Source organism: Grampus griseus (genome assembly GCF_964374135.1).
Source record: "Grampus griseus genome assembly, chromosome: 7".
Taxonomy (NCBI): domain Eukaryota; kingdom Metazoa; phylum Chordata; class Mammalia; order Artiodactyla; family Delphinidae; genus Grampus; species Grampus griseus.
In genome coordinates, this window is record NC_139001.1 from 65,158,276 (window position 1) to 65,163,929 (window position 5,654).

Sequence of the window (5,654 nt, forward strand, 5' to 3'; positions counted from 1 at the left end):
GCAAGCAAGTCGTAGTGTACTAAAAATCACACTGGGAGCTTCCGGGTTGGTGAACAGAGCGGAAATTCAGGAGGAGTGGCGTGCCTGGGGAGTACCTGGGACATCCCGGCCCTTCTCACACACCTCGCCCTGCCTCACGTATCTCTTCACCGGGCTGCTGATTCTTAATATGCTTAAGGGCTCACCTTTCCGCAGAAAAACTTCTTTCTGGAATAGGCATGGCCTCCTTCTCTCCATCTGAGCATTGGACCCACTGTCAGAGCGGATGGGCAGAGATGCTGCAGAACCTCCGGGCGCCAGGCTCCCGGGCGGGAGCTACAACTCCCGGGGGCGGCTGCAGACGGCCGCTGACGCCGCGACGCGCCTGCGCAGTGGCCGAGGCTGCGGTTTGAGGTTCCCGCCAATTCTCTGGGCCATCCGGCCTGGGACGAGTTCTGCGCTCTGTGGAGGCGTTGGACGCAGCCCAGCTGCCCAAGCTGCTTAAGCTTTATTACCGGAGGCTCTTTCCATAGGCCCAGTACTGTCGCTGGCTCAACTTTGGCGGAGTGATAATTACTTTCGGCACCGTGAGTATTCATTTACGTTGGAAGGATATTTACGTTCACTACCAATCCTTCAACAACCAGAGTGATCTGGAAAAGAGGATGTAGACAAATGTTCTAAGTGCTGGGCTCTCATGACATCGGTCATATGCACCATCGACAGAGCCCTGAAGGAGGATTTGGGATTTTTTTTTTTTTTTTTTTTTTTTTTTTTGCGGTACGCGGGTCTCTCACTGTTGTGGCCTCTCCCGTTGTGGAGCACAGGCTCCGGAAGCGCAGGCTCAGCGGCCATGGCTCACGCGCCCAGCCGCTCCGCGGCATGTAGGATCTTCCCGGACCGGGGCACAAACCCGTGTCCCCTGCATCGGCAGGCGGGCTCTCAACCGCTGCGCCACCAGGGAAGCCCGAGGATTTGGGATTTAAGCATCGTCTCTGGGTATGTTCTTGAAGGAGAGGTGTTCATTGCTGGGTCTGGGATGAATCCTAAAATTGCCCTCTGAAGTACTTTCTGGGGTAGTTGAGTATTTGAGCCTTGTTAAGTGTGGCCAAGACGTTACAAAGAAAGTTCACCTAAGTGAAAAAATTAACCCTTTTGTCAGAAAATCTATAAACATAATAAAAAGAATACATTGATGAATATGTCTTGATCAAGATATACTTGAAAATAAAGCTGGAATAAGATTGTAGGCCTTGTTTCTGAAACAATTCATGATGAACATCAACAAAGCTTCCAAAATCATCACCGTTCGCTTCAGGGTTGGGAGCATTTGAAGAAGGTAGCCAGCAGGTGTCAGAATAACATCGAAAATGACAAATGTGGACCCTGGCTATAGTGAGAGATCGCGCTCCAGTACTGTTTTCCACAACTGGGTATCAGTGTTAGCAAAGGAATCAACCATTGACTGAAGAGGCCTTTTAGTGGTCAACCTAAAACAGATTGCACTGTGCTTATCGAATTACAGAAAGTAGATCAGTTTGATCCATTTACTGTACCAACCATAAGCGCCATGTGCCGTGAATTGGATACTATTTCCACTAGTGAATAGGAAAAAGAGAAGGAAGCTGAATCTGATATTTAGCATAGAATCAGAGATTATAAGAAGACCAGCCTAGCTCCTTATGTAAAAGTTTCTGAACAGTTTCTTGAAAGTTTAAGTAAATCAACAAAAGGAGAAGTTATTGAGAAGAGTGATTTACAAAAACACTTCTGAAGATAACAACTCCCTTCAAACCAGTGTGGATATCTTCTACCTTCAACCAAGAATCAAATACTTCACGATCCATTTAATAAATATGGCAGAGCCACACATGCATTTTATGCTCAAAGCAATCTTTTTTTTTTAAGAAATAATTATGTTGAAAAGATTCCTGAGACCACCAAAGGAGAGTGTCAAGTTCCCTGGAAGGAGCCATAATGGGAAGAATAAGTGGATTGCAGATAAATGTGTAAAATTTAATATTGTACAAAGATAATTCTAAGATTTCTGATATGAATACACAGTTCTCCTGGTTGCCGTATACAGAGGTAAGTGAGCAGTAATATGTCTAAAACTTTAATCTCAGTTCACTGGATACACCCTCCATATTTCTGGAATGGATGTTCTAGGTGAATGAGGGCTTTGTCCTTAAGTCTTAGACACTTAAGTTAATTGTATGTGGAGCGTGTCACTTCCTAATTTTGCTCACTAATATTTTTATTGGTCAGAGCATAGCCCACTGACCATCTTTTAAAAGTTATTTTGAACTAGACATCTAAACCTACCAAAACTTCAAAAGATATGAGTTACTAGATTACAATATTAGGGTCCAGTAGAGTATTTTTTACAGCTATTGCAATTGTAACTCCTAACTTCTTCCCTCAGAGAACAATTGGATTAGTCTACCTTAAAGAAGCAGCTTAGAAAAAATAACCAACTTCATTTCACCAACATAAAACCTGTTGTATTTGTCAAAACACTTGGACTTTCCATATATCTAGATACTTAAATTGAATTTTAAAGGTTTTGTTTCTTCCATGTTTGATTTTGTGTGATACATTTTGAAGTGTCAGATTTATTTTGCTTGGTTTTACAACCAATCTGAACAAAGCAGTTGTTCTGGTTTACATTCTATCTTCTGAGAAACATTGAGAAACCGGCTTTTGGGCTAGTGCTTTCTGTGACAATGAAATTTGTCTTTCCTTTAACATTGTTTTCTCTATAGGCACACAGTCTTTTTTTTTTTTTAATCTTTTGGTTTATATACAACAGATGCTATAATGTAGTCAACACATTTAAATGCCTTGCATTTCTTTCTTTTCTAATTTTTTTAAAGAAATATTAAAGACTGTGTACAAAAACCAAATACTCTGGATTGCGGTCTGTATATGAGGATCAAGAAAGTGGCTCAGTAAGAAACAATCTAAATTAGAGTTTATCTGGGAGAAAACCCAGATCAGTGTTCCTTATGAGAAGCATTGAGGTTTTAGTCCCACCTACTGTCCTAAACATGGAATCACATCTTGGAAATAAAATCTTATATGTCATGGGCAAGACTCAAAGACTAGGCAGCTAGCATGAGGCTGGGCACTGACTCAAAGCAGGTACAGTCAAAGGGATGTTTCTTGGTGTTTCTTCATTACTATCCCGAAAAACAACCATGCTAAAGAAGCTATTCTTAGATCTAAGGAATTTACCAAATATTTACAGGGCCAGTCTATAGAAGTACTCACTGATATATCAACTTTAAAAAATAGGAAGGTTTGAGATGATAGAAATCCTGATTTGATAGAAATAAGAATGGATGGTGACGGCAGTCAGGATGGCAGTAACACCTGGGAATAAGAAAGTTCACACACATCTAAGGGTAATTTTACCTATACACGAATGAGGTCATATTGTGTGGTTTTTTTTCTTTCTTTTAGTGCAAGTGGAAGATTTCAATACACCCATATTGGAGTTGGATTGAGATAGTACACAAAAAACAGGTAAAGCCATACAGGCTATAAATAGTGCAATTGGTATATCTGATTACATAACTATGGCTATATATGTGAGGGGTCTTAAATTCACCAAATTGAGAATAATCTTTTGGAAATTAAAAAAAAATCATGCACTTAGCTAAAATGAATATCTTAAATCCAAAAAGTAAAATGTTTATATATCATATTCTCATAATATAATAAAACTAGAAAGAATTTTAATATCATAGTTATTGGGGAGTTAAGCAGCACACCCATCTCTTGAATCAAAGGAAACAGAAAAATAAAATTATAAACTAAAAATCAATGAAAAGGAGAATACTTTATAACTGAACCTAGGGGTTACAGAAAAAGCAAGATTGAGGAAAAATTGTACCCTCACAATACTTTTTTATTATTAAAAAAAGATGAAAAATAGAGGAGTTGGTATTTACCTTAAGCTATTAGAAAAAGAATGACAATCTCAAATAAGGAAGAGAATTAGTAAAGGTGAAAAGGACTAATTTGCTTTATTAAGAAAAAATAATATAAAACAAAAACATGCCTATTTGTGTCTGGTTGGAGTGGCCAAACACAGTATTATTTCAAAGTCATCGCAGCAAAGTTTTCAAAGTCTGACTGCCTCATAAACCCAAATCAGAGGCATTTTCACATTTTTAATCATTACCTTTATTAAAATGTATCGATGCTCTAATTTTGAATTGCCATAAGTGTTTCTTACCACCCAAGTTGGGCCCACTTTGATGTTTCACATATTCCTGCATAGAGGTTAGGAGTGATTGCCAAACATTTTTTGTATAGGGCCCCAAAGTAAATATCTTTGGCTTTGTGAGCTGGTGGTGTCTGGCATCTGTCTCAACCACTCAACCTGCCATTGTTGCTCAAAAGCAGCCATAATCAATATATACATGAAAAAAATGTGGCTGTTTTCCAATACAAATTTGTTTATAAGAAAAAAAAGAGGGATTTGGGGATGAATTTGGCCTATGGGCTGTGTTTGCTGACTCCGGGTTAGAGTTACTGATTTCAGTAAGTGAACAGGAACCATTTATATGCATGTGAATATATAAGCAAGTTCAATTCACAAAGAAGAAGATATTCAGTTGAGAATAATAATAGTGATAATAATAATTATAATTACTGTTATATTTATCATTCTGGTGGGGCCTTTCTATAGGTCAGGCACTTTATATAGTGTTTTACGTGTAATTTCTCACTTAATAGCCACATCAACCTGTGAAGTAGGTACTGATATCATTGCCCTATGGCAGAGGAAGAAATAGGGGTCTAGACACTTAATATATTTATCTAATGTTCTAGTTGAAAGGTAGTAGTTTGGGATTTAAAGTCATCTCTGCTGAGTCCAAGTTCTAAACAGCTCCAACAGAAATACTTGGAAGTCAGGGTGTCATATACCTGACAAGTCAGGGTATTTTTCCTGGGTGCAGGGAGCTATTTCTCCATGTTCATTTTTCTGTGAAGGAACTTTCACTCCATTTCTCAGGAAGGGACACTTCATCACATCCTCCTTTCCCACCTTATTCCAGTATTGAGCTCTCCCCATGGTAGAAGAAGTGAGCATTCTGATTGAGTCTGCCCTTCCCTGAATCACATAATCATGAGGTTAGGACCCAGGCATTATGATTTAGGCAGCATGAACCCAATTATCTCTTGTCTTTTGGGAGAGAACTGTGTCTAGGAAAAGCTAATGCTTGCTCTTGTAAATTCCATGGAGTATGCAGAAGAAGCAGGGCTTCTTTTAGGCCCAGCTCATCCACCTGCAATGAGACAGACAGGTCAGTGACCTGAGGGTCTCAAGTCCTAGGATCAAAATAATGGTAGAAAGACCCTGCTATACTCTTCACTCCAGCTTTACTGGTAAAAATTCTGAGCCTATTTTAATACTTACTTGCTTTTTGTCTGACTTAAATTGGTTAAGTTCCCAAAGATGGGAAGAGTGATTAATTAGGCTCCCTCAAACCTCTTGACAATAGGAACCATAGAGATTACAATACATGTCTGAGGCTACTTAAGAACAAGTCCGGATTGTTTCTGGAATGTTGTCATCTACCTAGAGTGTACCCAAAGGCAGAGTAACTCTAAAATCTGCTGATTTTCTCTCCATTTGACAACTCTTTAAGAAAGTTTCTTAA

General features: G+C 39.3%; 1 pseudogene across 1 annotated transcript; it reads left to right on the forward strand.

Moving 5' to 3' along the window:
- Positions 1-265: 265 nt before the first annotated feature.
- Positions 266-1,753, forward strand: LOC309825377 (DNA primase small subunit-like; annotated as a pseudogene). The gene is made up of 3 exons: positions 266-386; positions 433-726; positions 993-1,753. The product of its transcript is annotated as a DNA primase small subunit-like (transcript).
- Positions 1,754-5,654: the final 3,901 nt, after the last annotated feature.